The 18,720-nt window shown below is 37.6% G+C and overlaps 1 pseudogene; it reads left to right on the top strand.

The window, feature by feature from the left end:
* The first annotated feature begins 11,068 nt into the window (after positions 1–11,068).
* On the top strand, positions 11,069–11,972 carry LOC106822631 (vomeronasal type-1 receptor 4-like; annotated as a pseudogene).
* The last annotated feature ends 6,748 nt before the right edge of the window (positions 11,973–18,720 follow it).

Here is an 18,720-nt window from a genome sequence, read left to right as displayed (position 1 = left end):
CACTTTAGTAAAAGTCTTGGAGACATATATATGGCAGTGGAACTTTTGCCTGTATCTTTGCATATGCAGTTTAATTACATGCTATGAAATATTTTCCAGAAGGCTTTTTTATTAACCAATTTTCATTCCTATGAGCAGGGGACAAAATTCCTAGTTTATCCACATCATGCCAACACCTGGTGTGTTCAGTCATTTTCATGTTCGTATTCTCGTTGGTGTGTAATGTTTCCAGATATGAGTTTTATTTGTATTTTTTATTACTACTGAATTTGAATATCTCTTCACGTGTAAATACAGTTTGAGTAGCTTTCTGAAAAAAATTATCCTTTGGTATATTTTTGCCACTTTTCTATTGGGTTTCTTTTTCTTGTTGATTTGTAGAAATTTTCATGTATGCTGAATGAAAGTCTTTTCCTGGGGTGCTGTCTTTTAATGAGCAACAGCTCTTAATTTAACTACAATCTGATTTCCTGTAGTTTCTTCTATTATGGTTCATGGTTTTTGCTCAGTCTATTACGCGATGAGGCAAATTGGGCATGTTAGCGAGAAACAGGTTCCATGGTTCACTCTCATGTTTCTAGGTGAGGCAGTAAGTTTACAGCTGGCCCTTGCACTAATCTTGGAAGCAGTGAGAGAATAGACGTTTGGAGGAATTAGCCATGAAATCATTTCGTGTATGCGATGTTTTTGGTGTACGTGTTCTCAAACGAGTGAAATGACAATTTCTTAAATTTAATGAATATTTTAATATAGCTTTCTCTCAATTTTAATTAATCTTTTAACCTTTTAATGGTGTTTACACTATAAAGCTGATGCACTCTATTAAGAATTCAAAATTGAAAAATAAAATAATTAGTTAGATCTAATGCATCTGTATTGAATCTTGTGCCACAAAATAGGGAAGCCCATATTATTTCTTTTTTTTTGAAGATTTTATTTTTTTCCTTTTTTCTCCCCAAACCCCCGCGGTACATAGTTGTATATTCTTCGTTGTGGGTCCTTCTAGTCGTGGCATGTGGGACGCCGCCTCAGCGTGGCTTGATGAGCAGTGCCATGTCCGCGCCCAGGATTCGAACCAACGAAACACTGGGCTGCCTGCAGTGGAGCGTGAGAACTTAACCACTCGGCTGCGGGGCCGGCCCCAGCTCGTATTATTTTTAAGTTCACATGAGAATGTTAGACTGTACAACACACATTAAATCACAAAGTAAGAAAGAAATATGTGTGAGTGTTTATGTTTGTGCATGTTTGTAATGTTTCTCTCTATATATGTGTATACACATGTACACATATGAAATATGAATATGCATAAAATCAATCAAATTTTGTCTGTTTTCCATCAATCAATATTTTGGGAAAAGTGAATTATGTAATGAAAAGTGAGATGAAATTATGTAAAAACTACTAATTGCAATACTAACAAATTGGTTTAAGTTTAAAGTATGTTATGGACTTAATTATGTCCTCTCAAAATTTGTATGTTGAATCCCCTATCCCTAACATGACTATACTTGGTGATAGGGCCTTGGAATTGGCAAGTATGATCAAATGAAGCCATAGGGTGGAGCACTAATCCTGGAGGAGTGGCATCCTCATGAGAAGAAGGGACACTGGCTTCCACATGAACAGAGACGTGGCCATGGAAGACGCAGGAAGGAGACAGCTGTCTGCAAGCCAAGGAGAGACACCTCAGGGGATCTCAACTCTGCCAGCACCTTGATCTTGGACTTTCTGCCTCCAGATTCGTGAGAAAATATATTTCTATTATTTAAGCCTTCCAGCCTATGGTATTTTGTATAGCAGACTAATACCGAGTCTCTTTATCTGATATTTCTATCACCATGCTACTTGTTTAATTGTTTATAGTTACATGGAATGTATTTTTCCTTTTTTCTAACTTAATCCATATATTTAGGTATATATCTTTAAAAAGTAGCCAACTGAATATACTGAAATATGTTTGACATTAACAGAGCAATTAGTCCATTTATGTTCAATATAATAAAAAATATATTTCAAATCAAACTTACCAATTTATCATATGTTCTTCATCACACCTGTTTTATGTTCTTCATTGTTTATTTAACTTCTGTATTATTTTAAAAATAATTCTGTATCTTATGACTTCTACTTCAACATAGTCTATTCGTTATGCTGTAGTTTTAGTCTTTAAACTATAGCCTACTGTTAACAACTATCAGAGCATTGTTATTTAATGCATGTAACCTCCACCTGGACGACGTGATGGCAATCCAGCAGTGCTCTGTTACCCTCTTCCCAGATTTTATTTTTCATTGTTGATCCATACTAAAAAAACAAATTAATGTCACATGCAGCACATAAATGTGGAGCTTAATAAACCTTCACAAAGTAAACATATTTTTCTATGTAACACATGTGTCACAAAACATAATCCTCTCAGCACCCTCCCCACCAAAGCAACATTTTGCTCTTTCACAGTCACTACCTCTAAGGTTATACAGTATTCTTATATCTAAGAGCATATGTTAACATTTTGCCTCTTTTTTTTTTACTTTTATGTAAATAAAAAAAGTGTTCCCTTACTGACTTTTAACATTTTCTTTTCTTATGTTGTTTACTAATTTATCTGTATTGTTGCATGTTGCTGTGATTTATTCATTAACGTTGCTGTATATTACTCTAGCGCTCGGATATCAAAGCATTAATTTCATCATTCCACTGTGGATGTTCATTTGAGTATTTTCAGTTTGTGTCTATTAGGAACTGTACTGCTATGTAAATTCTAGACATTTTCTTAAGTGACTAATGTACGGATAAGAGTTTTGTATATATATATATGTTAGTGAACTTGTTGGGCTGTAGGTTCACATCAGCTCAAATTTATTAGAGTGAAATGTTTTCCAAATATGTTTTATATTAATTCTCACACCCATCAGCAGAATACGGGTTTCCTGGTTTATTTACATCCTGACAACACTGCTTGTTTCGGTCATTTTCATTTTAGTCTCTTTGTTGGTGTTTGACAGTATCAGATGATGATTTATTTGGCATTTCCTTGATTACTAAGAAATTGGAACGTCTTTTTACAAAATGAATAACTTTGGTATCATTTTTAAAGCAGTTTCTGGATTATAGTTCACATTTTTTCCTAATGTTTTGTCAGCATTTTCTGTTTATTTCTGGGAGTTCTTTATATATGTTACATACAAGTCTTTTCTTGGTTCTCTCAATCTCCCTCAGTCTCAACTTTTGATGAAGATCACCTCTTAATTTTCATATAATCTAATCTGACATTTCTCCATTAGAATACAGCCTGATGGGTGCCCTATGCATTTATGTTGGGGAGGATAGTTCTGGGCACCCAGTCTCCAGGTCCTGGTGCTCCACTTGGGGCCAAGTGGATTGAAGGAGTTGCTGGATCAAGGTCCCCGAGAACTTGTCCTGGTACTCTGGATGCATGTGCAATGCATTGGACAGGAAGGAAGATGGGCAATGGAGGGAGAGACCGTCAAGACCCCCTGGAAGACACAGCATGGAACTGGTGGGAGGAATGATTTGTGCTACAGGTTATGTTCTTAGAACTGCCTGAACTCAGAGCTCAGACCTGGGGTCTTGGGGCCGACTGAATTCGATGTGGTGGTGCAGAGACTTAGAATGGTGGCAGGACAAGGACACACTTGCAAGCTTAGCCCTGATGTAAGGGGGATGTGTCATGATTCCTCTGGGAGCACAATCTACACCTGCAGCATTTGGATGAAAACCTTTTGGAGCACAGAGAAGTGATTTTCTAGGCTGAGAGTGACTCAGTCCAAGACATTGTCCTGGGAAGTATCCTCATTCTGTGCAAGAAGGGGCTGGAGGGGCTGTGCAGTTTTGGAGGTAGAAGGCCTTACTTGTTTTTGCTGAAAACTTCTGCTGTTCCTCAGGTTGCCCCATCCCCGGGAAGACGTGATGGAGTTACCCAAAAAGAAAAGTAGCCAACATATAAAAGATACAGTATGCGGGGACACGGTGGAATAATCTGTTTTAGAGCCATGGGCAAGGGTCCTTAGGCAATTCACCACTCAGCGTGAAAATGTGTAATCATAAAGGTGAAGGAACCTCTTGTCTTATAAAACATCTGGATAATCAACATATACGTGAATCATAAGATCAATGATACACATGCTAGGATGCGTGTGATAGAAAGAGACAGACTCAAGTCTGTAAATGTATGAACAGGAGGTGTTTCCATAAAGATGGTTTGTTGATAATCAACATAAATATGATGTAGTATTTCTGACTACGTGCTTGAAAATATCTTCTTTGGAGATCACTGACTGAGGAAAGAAATTTGATTGGATAACCTCAATGTGAAAATATTTCTGTAAGTATTGAAAAAATAAATATGTATTAACAATGTGCATGATATACTATGAAACAGTGGGACATACTCTGAAATTGCCTAAGAAATGAGATATGCCTCAAGGAAAAAAGCCAGTTTGGGGGCAATTCATGGCTAATTTTATTGTATTTTACTGTTTAAATATTTTATTATGAAATTTATTCCTACTTGTGTTTTTTTTTTTTGAAATAACAAATTACCACAAAATTAGAAGCTTACCAACACCCAGGTATTTTCTCACAGTACAAAGGTCCATATTTTGCCCTATTTGGCTTAGTACTCTGATTGGGAGCATACACATCCCAAATAAGATGTAAGTAGCCTGAGCTCTTCTCTTCCTGCTCAAGGGGAGAATCTGCTTCTGGGATTGTACCATTGCTGGCAGAATTCCTTTTTTTTTTTTTAAGGGATTTTCCTGTGCTTCTAGCCCCTGTATTCAAACATGAAAACAACATGTGAAATTACTTCATGCTTCTAATCTCTACTTCGTCTTTGGCCGCATATCTCCTACTTCTTTAATTGAAGAGCTCATGTGTTTGCATTGAGCTTACCCAGATAATCTCGGATAAACTTCTTAATTTAAGGTCATTTTATTAAGGAAAGCTGTAACCTTAACCACATCAGCACAAGTGCGTGTGCTATATAACTTAACACAAACATGGAAGTTATACCAGGGTTTCAGACCTGCCAAAGGTTAGCGAATTTTTTAGATGAAGAATACTTTTAGAAAGTTAACATACTTAGAAAACTATTAAGAGTTTTACCTTTTAAAATGGTTTATAATAAGGGTAAAACAAAACAACAATAATAGCAACAAATGAGCACTTAGGATTTATATCCTGGAGGGATGTCAGCACAACCCCCACTCACAAATTGTCAACCATTTATGGACACAAGTGCCTTTGTGGGAGCTGTGGGATCCAGCTAGGAGGTTGCAAAATACCACTGGAGCACAAGACTGATGAAGACCACTTTGACATGGCAGGCCTCAGCACTGGCGGCAGGCCTGCGACTGTGATGCTGCCTATGGACCAGAAGCAGCCCTGTCACTCTGTGAACTCAGCTCCAGTCTCACTTGCCTGTGGTCCTGCCTCTGGCCACTTCTGTCAAGGCACCCTGGAAGAGCTATACGCATCATTGCCAAAGGTAAAAGGCCCACCAATCTCAGACCCAATTGTGGTCCCTGAAGCGGTCCCATGACACAGCTCCAGCTTTGCTCTACCACAGCCTGGAGGCAGTCTTCTCTACCGGGCCCTCCAGCAGCTATGACCATAAGCACCCCCTGTAACAGGCACACTAACTCAGGTCCAGTGGAGATCCCTGAAGCAGTACCATGACCCGCCTCCAGCTTTGCCCTCCCATGATCTAATGGCAGTCTTGCCCATATGGGGAACCCTAATAGCACACACCCGAGGGACTTAGGAGGAGATATAGCTGTAGATGCCCTCAGTAACAGGCCAGAAGACCTCGAGACAACCACTGTCCCTGAAGCAGCCCCTTGATCTGGCTCCAAATCTGCTCTATTATGGACTAGAGGCAGTTCTGTCCACGCAGAGAACTGCCAAGGGACATGGTGGAAGCCATGCCACCAAACGGACACATCTAAGAGACTCAGGAGAGAAATGCACATAAGTGCCTCTGATAACAGGCTTACCTCAGATCTGACTTTAGTCCCTGAAGCAGTCCTGTGACCTGCCTGGTTCCAGTTCTGCTATACCGTGGTCTATAGCAATCCTACCCAACTTTCCAATTCTACTTTATCTGATACCACCTTGTGAGTTGTGTAATTGGTTAAACTTACTTGAATATAATTTTTATCTTTATATTTTAACTTTTATATTCTACCTATATGTTTGAAAAATGAAATCAGTTGGATATAGTTTAAAATGTTTGACAACTTAGTCGTAATCCGTCTTTTGCGGTTAATATGAAAGTGGGTATATTTTGGATTAAATTCATCAACTTCTTACATGCTCTTCATTACAACCATCATATTTTTTTCATTCTTTCTACCTTAACTTCTTGCATATAAATTTTTTAAAGGAATTCTACGTTTTACCCCTTTGCTATAGAGGCTACTTTTTATATAATTCCACATTGTCCTTCTCTCATCTTGGAAGTTATATATGCATATTTTATAGTTGTTAAATTTCAGCATATGTTCTCAAACTCATCATGGTGTAGTATTTTAATACATTTAACTCTACCTGCACCATAGCATGGCATCCAATATTATTTGTGGATTTATTTTCTTCCAACTGTTTTCTATTGTTGTTCTGAATAAAAAAATTAATGTCACATGCATGGTTCATTGCAATGTCACAAACTGAACACACCTTACTTGTTCTTGGCTTTCTTCAATCTTTTTTTGGTGAATTTTCAAAATTTTTGCATGTTATCCTGGATTATTTATTAACATTGCTCTATAAGATTCCGTTGTGTGAATAATATTAAACAATTCATTTTATTATTCCACTGTGGATACATTTGTGCGGGATTTTTAGTTTGAGGTTATTGAGAAAAGTACTAGTATACAAATGCCAGAGCTTTTTGTCACACAAACAACTTCCTGTTGGGTATATAAATAGTAGTGTATTTGTCAGGCCATAGGTTTCCACTGTTGAGTACTACTGGATACTGTGAAAGATTGCCCAAAAGGCTTTTTTCTGCCCAATTTTCATACCCACCAGTTTCGCATGAGATTCCTGATTAGACACATTCTGCCAACATATGGTCATTTCTGCTGTTTTCATTTTAGTCTTTTCATTGGTTTTCGATGATCCTAGAGAACTGTTTGATTTGCATTTCCTTGATTACTAGGAAGTTGAACATCTTTATACGTTTAACAGATTTGGATAACCTGTTTTTGAAGTGCATCCTGGTTTGTTTATTCCTTGTGCTTTTCATCGTGTTGTGGGTAGCAATTGACTTTTTTCCCAATATCGTGTGTTGCCACCCAGAGATGACAACCAATTGTGCTACAGCAATGGGATTGTGGGTTGGATTGACCTGTGCCTTAAAAGCCCATACAGAATAGGTACTTTTACCAACCCATGGACCAAAGCCTGCACTCAGACCTCAGATATCTGTCCAGGGGTCTCAGTGCTTGAACCCAGCCTCACCTTGGAATTACTTGGACACCTTACTCAACAATATTTATTAAAATAACATTTAACTCCACGCCAGACCAACTAATGGAACCTCTGAAAGAGGGCCACAGATGGTGTTATTGCTTAAAAATTAACTGATTATCCAGGGAGTAAACCAGAGTTCAGAATCGCTTAACTACATGTTGATTCTAATTTATAGGAAAGCCTGGCATGAAAATTCTCTTTCAAAGCCGACAAACGCAACCTAGGCAGAGGGAACCAACTCAAGCGAAGATTCTGGAGACAGCTGAACTCTGGGCACACAATTGTGTTAGATCTGAAGCGCAAGACAGAAATCAGCCTGGCTTCTGCCTCACTCTATCACACACCCACACATTATCACTCCCCGACACTCCCACTTTGCCACTGACCGCTTGTCCTGAAGTGGCCATTATCAGAACACCTTTTAAATGTTGCACATTGCAAATGTTGCTTGTTTGCAGGTTGTTGCAGAGAAGCAAGGAAAATAAAAAGAGTGAAATGTGCCCCCAATTTCAGGCAAACAAAGGTCTGGAGGCAGCTCTACTCTCCCACCTGTGGACACCTTGTGGAGATGGACACACACATGCTGATGGGGTAAGGCTGACTTTGTGAAGATGAGTGGCCTGTTGTGAGTGTGTGTCACGTTGAGGATGAATGTCTGTGTTTGTTGTGGAAAGTTTATGCAAGTGTGCAAAGATTTCAGTACAGGAGAGTATGTGACTATATATTTAAGGGGCTGGGTGTGCATGTGTGTTTGCATCTGAGTATAAATTGCAAATATCAGTTGTAAATAATGATTGTTTTCCATTATGGCTCTAACTAGCCCCTGATTTGGAATTTGGGGGACCTTGGGTACTGGACCTGGAACAAATATTAGTTTTGTTGGTTGGAAAATGTGAAGGATTAATTTAAACCCATATTTTATATTTGTTAATTAATTCCAGAAGCAAACAAGGCTCATTAGTAAATCTTCAGGAGACAATACATGTGGAAGTTCCTGGGACAAGGTCAATGCTCTTGAATCGAAGGAACAACTTTGGCTGATCTGACAGTTAAAGGCTTGGTGTCATCTGTCTGTTAACCATCTGATCAGGATGCTTTTATTAGGGAGAATCAATTTTACATTTTTATCTTTCAAGGATAATTTTCTGTTTACAGTTCTATCCCCACTGGAAGAAGGGTGAAACATCAATATCCATAAATTGTATTTTACTAGAAAATTGCCATATCATCTATACTTTCAGTTTAATTCACATTGACTTATGAAAAAGTCCGGTGATTTCTAATGGGAATTAATGTCATCATGTTCTTCTTTTTACTTGTATCCTTTTGAAAAACTTTCTCAGGTACTTTGGCTAAATTTCTCTCCTCATCACTTAAATGATGGTACAGCTCAGTCGTCTGAAGATGAGCAAACAAGACTTTTAGGTAGAAAAATTTCTCAGGAGAGTATTAAATCCAGTGAATAATGAGCCTCGCTACCAGTCCCTCCTCAGTCAGATCTCACTATTTCCTGTTGCCTCCAAAATATGACTACCTGCCTGCCTCCAAGGATCAAGGAATAGGGTTTTTCCCAAACACTGTTATGATCTCCTTGGAGATAACTACAAACTTTTAATTGTTTTCTGGTAATTACAAAAGGGAGAAAAGTTTTTCACAAATATTCTCAGATCACCAAGCCTGTCCTCTCACGGCAACTACAGGTGAAAAGATGATTGCAGTTCTGAGGGGAGGTGACGTCACAGAATCACAAACATATCTAGTCTGGCTGCCCATACAACACGATTCTGACTGCATGGTTATCACTCTACCCTCATCCTGACGGACAGAAGGACTCAGTTGAATATTATTTATTTCACTCTGAGAAGCAGAGTCTGCAAGGAAGCCTGGGTATCAGGAGTCTGGGTAAGAGATCAGACTGGAAATGCGATTCTTCTCTATTTGAACCTTGTCCTGTGCCAAAGACACAGGGGAAGAAGGAATCATTTCTGAGACTTAAGCTGAGCTAGAAAACAGAGACGAGGATTCCACATCTTTCACTAGTAAGGTATGGATCCTGGAGGATGGCACCTAGTGTAATTGAGAGTAATCTACGATGATGGTGCCTCTTGGTGTTTAAACCAAGTTGTAATAAAACCCGCTTGTTAAGTGTTTAAGGACTGTGGTTCCAAAATCAAATTGCTGTTCAACCTACCTTCCAGGACCCATAGACTGTATTTTCACGATTCCTAGAGACATACTTACCACATCCATGCTTGTAATAAAGAGGAGGATGAAACTACATTAATCATTTAATCCTGTGTAGAAATGGTGTCTCTGAATGGCACTTGCTGCAACTGAAATCTTTTCTCTAACTCTGGGTGTAGGAAGTGCTTAATGGAGGCAGTAATTGTCTCCTACGGAAAAAGGCCATGGTCTTTTGCTTTTGGTGAGGCTATTTTCTATCTTGAAGTTCAGGAAGAAGAATTTAAGGAAATAGTAATGTAAAAGAATGGGTTTCAGATAGTGGCTATCAGGGACAAATATATCTTGTCTTATAGTCTCTGTTTTCAAAATATCCTGAAATCATTCCCACGAATTTCAATTTATATAATGATTATGATTCTCATCCTAGAAATTCTATTTTGCATATGTGCCTTATATTTTAATTTATTTCACAAATCTTGCCTTATTGCCAATACTTTTGTCTTGTATAAACAGATTAGTTTATGATTTAAAATTAGTAACATTTGATTTCTACCCATGCTATTTAATCATATTCCGTTTTTTCAAGACCCGTATTTTAGGGCACAACATAGTATTGACAGTTTTCATGATTGGTAAAATTTTGGTCCCAGGCTTAAAACAAATTAATGCATTTTGCTGCTCCAATATAGAATTAAATGTGAACTCATTAAATAAAATTTGTCATTCAGAAAATTCGTGTAAAATTAGACTATACTCAGTGCACCTCCATTTGATAAAAATATCTATATCTTTATTCATAATTGGTACTGGCCTACACAATTAACCTTACACGTATATAGAAACGTGTTACAGGCAAAATTACAAAATAAAGTATCACTCACTAAAATAAGATGACCAGATATGAAAATGACTAAATATACATCTCTATTATATAAAGAACACAGCTAACTAGTCATACTAGAATAGCATAGAGAGTAAATGAATTATCTCTTTACCAAAGCAGCCAGGTCCAAAACCCCACCTTTCCGGTAAAAAAGAATAGAATTTAGACAAATCATTAACCTTTATCAGACTAAGTGTTCCTTATATTTTCGATGAATATAATAGTACTGCCAATCTCATGGACTCATGAGAAATACAATGTGTGTTATACATAGGACCTTCATGGAAGTGAATCATATTTTGTAAGTACCACTTAAAAGTTCTACAGTCAACTATTGAAAACTTGATAAAAGAGAAAGTTTGAATATTTATCTGATTTGGAAACAGTATAAGATGAGAATATTGGATTTCAGTTACTATGATTCATGCAACTCATCCGTCACGCTCCCATGCAGGAATCTCGGGCTCAGGAGAGGAGCATCAGTCACAGCCAACAGAGAGAATGGCCTCCGGGGATTTGGTGGTAGGAATGCTCTTTTTTGTACAGACTATTGTGGGAATTGGGGGCAATTTCTATCTTCTTTACCATTATCTCTTCTTTTACGTGACAGGATACAGGTTGAGGTCCACAGATCTGATTCTCACGCACTTGACTGTAGCCAACCTCTCAGTCATTCTCTCTAAAGGAGTCTTCCAAACAATGCTAGGTTTTGGATTAAAAGATTTCCTCAATGATATTGGATGTAAACTTGTTTTCTATGTTAACAAAGTGAGCAGGAATGTGTCTCTTGGCACCACCTGCCTCTTGAGTGTCTTCCAGGCCATCACCATTATCCCCTTGAACTCTAGGTGGACACAGCTTAAAGTAAAAGCTCCCAAGCACATGGGCAGCTCCACCATTTTCTGCTGGATTCTGAACATGATGATAAGTATTATGATTCTTTTTATAATGACTGATAAAAGGAGCAACACAAACATAACAAGGAAAAGAGATTATGGCTACTGTTATTTGATAAGTCACGGCAACATCAGCGAGGCACTGTAGGCAACATTGTTTTCATTCTGTGATGACTTCTCCTTGGGACTCATGATCTGGTCCAGCGGCTCCATGGTTTTCATCCTATACAGGCACAAGCAGCAAGTCCAATACATGCGTAGGAACAATCTTTCCCTGAGATCCTCCCCTGAGACCAGAGCCACCCAAAGCATTCTTGTCCTGGTGTGCACCTTTGTTTGTCTGTGGACTCTCTCCTCTGTCTTCCCCATTTGTTTGACAGTATTTAAGAGTTCCAGTTTGTGGCTGGTGAACGCTAATAGCTGCATGTTTTCCATCTGTAAGTCCCTACATTCTCATGAGCCATGACTCCAGATTATCAGGGCTCTGCTTTTCTGGGGAAATAATATAAACTCACCTAAACTTATCATAAATTTGTAAATTGCATGTATATTTATAGCGGTTCACTGTTTATGTGTTAATTCCCTTCAGGATTAATCAAATTTATCAACTTTCACATTTAGAGAGTATAAGTCATACCATTCTTCTCCAAAATAAACAATAAAATGAATATTAATTCTATGTAAAATATTATATAGTTATCATCTTAATGCTTATGTAATTCAGATTTTCTTAATGTTTGCAGTGGAAGAGTTCAGAGTCTATGCAATATCAAAGCGGTGGTTCTTGAAATAATCTCCAGACTATTTCAAGAGAAATCTGGAGAAATATTTGAGAGTGTAACTTTCAATCAGATATATTTAATTTTCACTGACTTTAGCTATTTATGTGATAGTAGGATATATTCCACAAGATAGAAAAACTATATGTGATGTTCATTAATAAACTGAAAAAAGAAGGATTCTTCCTCACAATATTGAATAGCATGAAGCTTAGTTCGAGAGTAAATTAGGTTCAGGGTGTAGAAGGATTGAGTGACAAGCATGAATTCTGTATGTTAAATCTTTGGCAAGATGTAGTCATTTAAAATATGATATTCTGAGGGGAGATTTTAAAATGTAGAAAGGACCAGAATGACCGACAGTACACAAAGAAGAGCGCAAGAATGTGTTTGCTAATTGTTAAAAGGCCTCAGGTGAGGGTTACCCATTAAAAAAATGCATGCTGACTGGCATAATTGACATTGTTTGGGGGAAGCATAGGAGGTTGTTTTTCATATTACGTGAAGAAGCCAGTTGGGCATGTTAGCAAGGAACTGGTTCCATGGCTCACTCATGTTTCCCAGGTGAGACAATAAATTGATGGTGGAGCCTTCCATTAATCTTGTAGCAATGAGAAAATAGGCATTTGGAGGGGTGTCACAAACTCATTTTTTTTTTTATTAAGATTATGATAGATTACAACCTTGTGAGATTTCAGTTGTACATTATTGTTAGTAATGTTGTGGGCACACCATTTCACCCTTTGTGCCCTCCGCCCAACCTCCCCACCCCTTTTCCCTGGTAACCACCGATCCGTTCTCCATGTCTATATGTTAACTTCCACCTATAATTGGGGTCATATAGAGTTCGTCTTTCTCTGTCTGGCTTATTTCACTTAACATAATACCCTCCAGGTCCATCCATGTTGATGCGAATGGAACAATCTGGTCCTTTTTTATGGCTGAGTAGTATTCCATTGTGTATATATACCATATCTTCTTTATCCAGTCGTCAGGTTCTGGGCATTTAGGTTGGTTCCACATATTGGCTATTGTAAATAATGCTGCGATGAACATAGGGGTGCATGGGATTCTTGGGATTGCTGATTTCAGATTCTTAGGATAGATACCCAGTAGTGGGATGGCTGGGTCATAGGGTATTTCTATTTTTAACTTTTTGAGAAATCTCCATACTGTTTTCCATAGTGGCTGCACTAGTTTGCATTCCCACCAACAGTGTATGAGGGTTCCTTTTTCTCCACAACCTCTCCAACATTTGTCACTTTTGGTTTTGGACATTTTTGCCAATCTAACGGGTGTAAGGTGATATCTTAGTGTAGTTTTGATTTGCATTTCCCTGATGGTTAGGGATGATGAACATCTTTTCATGCGTCTCTTGCCCATACTTATATCTTCTTTTGAGAAATGTCTGTTCATGTCCTCTGCCCATTTTTTGATCGGGTTCTTTGTTTTTTTGTTGTTAAGCTGTGTGAGTTCTTTGTACATTATGGATATTAATCCTTTGTCGGATAGGTAGCTTGTAAATATTTTTTCCCAATTAGTGGGCTGTTTTTTTGTTTCAATTCTTTTTTCCCTTGCTTTGAAGAAACTCTTTAGTCTGATGAAGTCCCATTTGTTTATTCTTTCTATTGTTTCCCTCATCTGAGGAGTTATAGTGTCCGAAAAAGTTATTTTGAAACTGATGTCAAAGAGTGTACTGCCTATATTCTCTTCTAGAAGACTTATTGTTTCAGGCCTAATCTTTAGGTCTTTGATCCATTTTGAGTTTATTTTGGTGTGTGGTGAAAAAGAATGGTCAATTTTCAATCTTTTGCATGTGGCTGTCCAGTTTTCCCAACACGATTTGTTGAAGAGACTTTCTTTTTTCCATTGTAGGCCCTCAGCTCCTTTGTCGAAGATTAGCTGTCCATAGATGTGTGGTTTTATCTCTGGGCTTTCAATTCTGTTCCATTGATCTGTGGACCTATTTTTGTACCAGTGCCATGCTGTTTTGATCACTGTAGCTTTGTAGTATGTTTTGAAATCGGGGATTGTGATGCCTCCAGCTTTGTTTTTCTTACTCAGGATTGTTTTAGCAATTCGCGGTCTTTTGCTGCCCCATATGAATTTTAGGATTCTTTGTTCAATTTCTGTAAAGAATGCCCTTGGGATTCTTATTGGGATAGCGTTGAATCTGTAGATTGCTTTAGGTAGTATGGACATTTTAACTATGTTTATTCTTCCAATCCATGTGCATGGAATGTCTTTCCATCTCATTATGTCGTCATCCATTTCTTTCAAGAAAGTCTTGTAGTTTTCATTGTATAAATCTTTCACTTCCTTGGTTAAATTTATCCCAAGCTATTTTATTCTTTTCATTGCGATTGTGAATGGGATTGAGTTCTTGAGTTCTTTTTCTGTTGGTTCATTGTTTGGGTATAAAAATGCTACTGATTTATGTAAGTTGATTTTATACCCTGCAACTTTGCTGTAGCTGTTGATTATTTCTAGCAGTTTTCCTATGGATTCTTTGGGGTTTTCTATATATAAGATCATGTCGTCTGCAAACAGCGAGAGTTTTACTTCTTCGTTACCTATTTGGATTCCTTTTATTTCTTTTTCCTGCCTAATTGCTCTGGCTAACACCTCCAGTACTATGTTGAATAGGAGTGGTGAAAGTGGGCACCCTTGTCTTGTTCCTGTCCTCAGAGGGATGGCTTTCAGTTTTTGTCCATTGAGTATGATGTTGGCTGTGGGTTTGTCATATATGGCCTTTAGTATGTTGAGGTATTTTCCTTCTATACCCATTTTATTGAGGGTTTTTATCATAAATGGGTGTTGGATCTTGTCGAATGCTTTCTCTGCATCTATTGAGATGATCATGTGGTTTTTGTTTCTCATTTTGTTAATGTAGCATATCACGTTGATTGACTTATGGATGTTGAACCATCTCTGTGTCCCTGGTATAAATCCCACTTGATCATGGTGTATAATTTTTTTTACGTATTGCTGTATTGGGTTTGCCAGAATTTTGTTGAGGATTTTTGCATCTATGTTCATCAGTGATATCGGCCTGTAGTTCTCCTTCTTTGTGTTGTCCTTGTCAGGTTTGGGGATCAGAGTGATGTTGGCTTCATAGAATGTGTTGGGGAGTACTCCATCTTCCTCAATTTTCTGGAATAGTTTGAGAAGGATAGGTATTAAGTCTTCTTTGAATGTTTGGTAGAATTCTCCTGAGAAGCCGTCTGGTCCTGGACTCTTATTTTTGGGGATGTTTTCGATTACTATTTCTATTTCTTTACTTGTGATTGGCCTATTCAGATTCTCCATTTCTTCCTGGTTCAGTTTGGGGAGGTTGTAAGAGTCCAGGAATTTGTCCATTTCTTCTAGGTTGTTCAATTTGTTGGCATATAGTTTTTCATAGTATTCTCTTATGATCCCTTGTATTTCTTTGGTATCTGTTGTGATTTCTCCTCTCTCATTCCTAATTTTATTTATTTGAGATTTCTCTCTTACAAACTCATTTTTTAGGTGCCATTTTTGACATATTTTCAAAGGAGGAAAATGGAAATTTCTTCTATTTTAATAAATTTTTTAATACAGCTGTTTTAAAGCTGATGCAATGTATTAAAGATTCAAAATGGAAAAACAAAATAATTAGTTAAAACTAATGGATATATATTGAATCTTGTGCCACAAAACAGAGAAACACATTTTTTTAGTTCACATAAGAATGTTAGAAAGACTAACCACGTATTAGACCACAAAGCAAGCAAGAAATGTGTGTGTGTTTATGTTTGCAAGTGTTTGTATATATGTTTGTCTCTCTTTCATTGTGTATATATATATGTACATGTGAATATATATGATATTAATCAAATTATGTCTGTTTTCCAACAATCAATATTTGGGGAAAAGGAAATTACAAAATAAAAATACTAATTACAATACTAACAAACTTCCTTAAGCTTAACGTATGTGATGGACTGAATTACATACCATTAAAATTTGTATGTTGGATCCCTAACCCCTAATATGACTGTATCCCATGATAGGATTTGGAAAAGATAATTATGAGTAAATCAAGCCATAAGGGTGGAGCCCTAATCCGGTAGGACTGGTTTCTATATAAGAAGAAGAGACACCAGGAGTGCACATAACAGACACAACATGGCCATGGGAGGCACAGAGAAGAGATACCCATGTGCCAGTGAAGCAGAGAGGCCTCAGGAGATATCAACGCTGTCAGCACCTTGAGCTTGGACTTCCAGCCTCCAGAACTGTGAGAAAGTCAATATGCATTGTTTAAGTGACCGGCCTGTGGCATTTTACTGAGGCAGCCCCAGCAGACTAATCCCAAGTCTATGTATCTGATATGTGTATCGTCATGCTGCTTGTTTAATCGATCAAAGTTACATCTAATATACTTTTTCTTTTCTCTAATTTAATCAATATATTTTACCTATATCTCTGAAAAAATATGATAAAATATATTTGATATTAAGAGGAGCAATTAGTCTATTTATGTTCAAAATAATAATGAATATATTCCAGATTGGATTTACCAATATATCTTGTGTTCTTCATTACACCTATTTTATGTTCTTAGTTTTTCTGCTGTAACTTGCCTATTATTTTTTAAATAATTCTATACTTTACTACTTCTACTTGGAGGGTGTATATTCATTACGCTTTAGTTTAAATAGAAATTATAGCATACTGTTAAAAACGAACCAGAGTGTTGTTATTTAATACATTTCACCTCCAGCAGGACAGCAAGGGGGCAACACAGCCAACAATAATCTATTAAGCTCCTCCTATCAAGTGTTTTATCATTGATTGTACTAAAAAAATTTGACATCACATACAGATCATAAATACACAGCTTTATGAAATTTCACCATCTGAACACACTTGTCTCTGTAACAGATGTATCATGAAACACATTGTCAGTATGCTCCGCAAGCCACAATCTTTATTCTTTCTTCCACAGTCACTACCTCTATGGTTGAGCAATATTCTTTTATCTAAGGGCATATGCAACTTTCAGCCTATTTTGTAAAATTTTACGTAAATAAGAAGATATCCCCTTATTTGTTTTCTTTTCTTCTTCTCCCCAAAACCCCCCCAGTACATAGTTGTATATTCTAGTCGTAGGACTTCCCTTATTTGTTTTTAACATTTTCTTTCTTTAGGCTGTTGATGACTTTATCCACGTTTCTGCATGTTTCTGTGGTTTACTCATTAACATTGCTGTATATTATCCCTCTGTTTGTATAGCAAAGGATTCATTTAACTGTCTCACTGTTGATGCTCAAGGAGTGTTTTCAAATTGGTGACTATTGGGAATAGTACTGGTATGTAAATTCTAGAAATTTTCTTTAGTGACTAATGTACAAATAATAGTTGGGTAGACATATGTTAGCCAAATTGTTACACTATAGGTTTACATCAGCTCAAATTTATAAGATACAGTGAAATATTTTCCAAGATGTATTTTTTATAGTAATTATCATGTCTACCAGCAGTGTATGAGATTTCTGTTTTACCCACATCCTGACAACACTGCTAATTTATTTAATTTTCATTTTAGTTTTCTTGTTGGTGTGTGAGGGTATAAGGGGTTGGTTTTATTTGCATTTTCTAGATTATTAATAAATTTGAACATCTTTTCACATATTAAATAGCCTTTTGGTATCTTTTTCAAATGTATATTCTCGATTATACTTTTCACTTTTTCCTAATGTTTTGTCTTTCTTTTTCCTGTTTATTTCTAGCAATTCTTTATATACGTATTTTACAAGCTGTCTCTCGATTCTCTCTCTCTCTCTCAGTCTCATTTTTGATGAAGGTCAGCTCTTAATTTCCATATAAACTAATTTGTCATTTCCCCTTTAGCATAAGGCCTGGTCGGTGCCCTACATGTTTATGCTGGGAAGGACAGTTATGGCCATCCAGTCACCAGGAATTTAAGCTCCACTTGGGGCAAGAAGGAGCAAAGAAGGTGCTGTATCAACGTCCCTGAGAACCTTTCCTAGTTCCCTGAGTGCATATGCAACAGATTAGACAGCAAGGAAGACAGGCAATAGAGGGAGAGGCAATCAAATACCCATAGAAGGGGCAGCAGGGAGTTGGTGGTATGAATGATTTGTGCTACAAATTCTGGTCTTCAATGGGCCTGAACTCAAAGCTCAGACCTACAGTCTTGTGCCTTACTGCATTCTAGGTGATGGAGACCCAAGATGGGGGAGGGAATAGGATGCAGCTGGAAGTTGAGCCCTGCTCTAAGGGGAATGTGTCATGGTTCCTCTGGGAGCATAATCTACGCCTGCAGCATTTGGATGGGAACCTCTTGGAGCACAGGCACTCCAAGGAGTGATTTTCCAGGCCAAGTGGGTGACTCAGCCCAAGACATTGTCCTGGGACCATGCCTGGTTCTGTGTATAGAGGGGCTGGAGCGGCTACACACGTTTGCCAGTGGGAGGCCTCTAATGACTTG

This window comes from Equus asinus, chromosome 26 (assembly GCF_041296235.1).
Source record: "Equus asinus isolate D_3611 breed Donkey chromosome 26, EquAss-T2T_v2, whole genome shotgun sequence".
NCBI classification, from domain to species: Eukaryota; Metazoa; Chordata; class Mammalia; order Perissodactyla; family Equidae; genus Equus; species Equus asinus.
The sequence above is the reverse complement of the archived record's forward strand: the minus strand, read 5'-3'. Positions and strand labels throughout refer to the sequence as shown.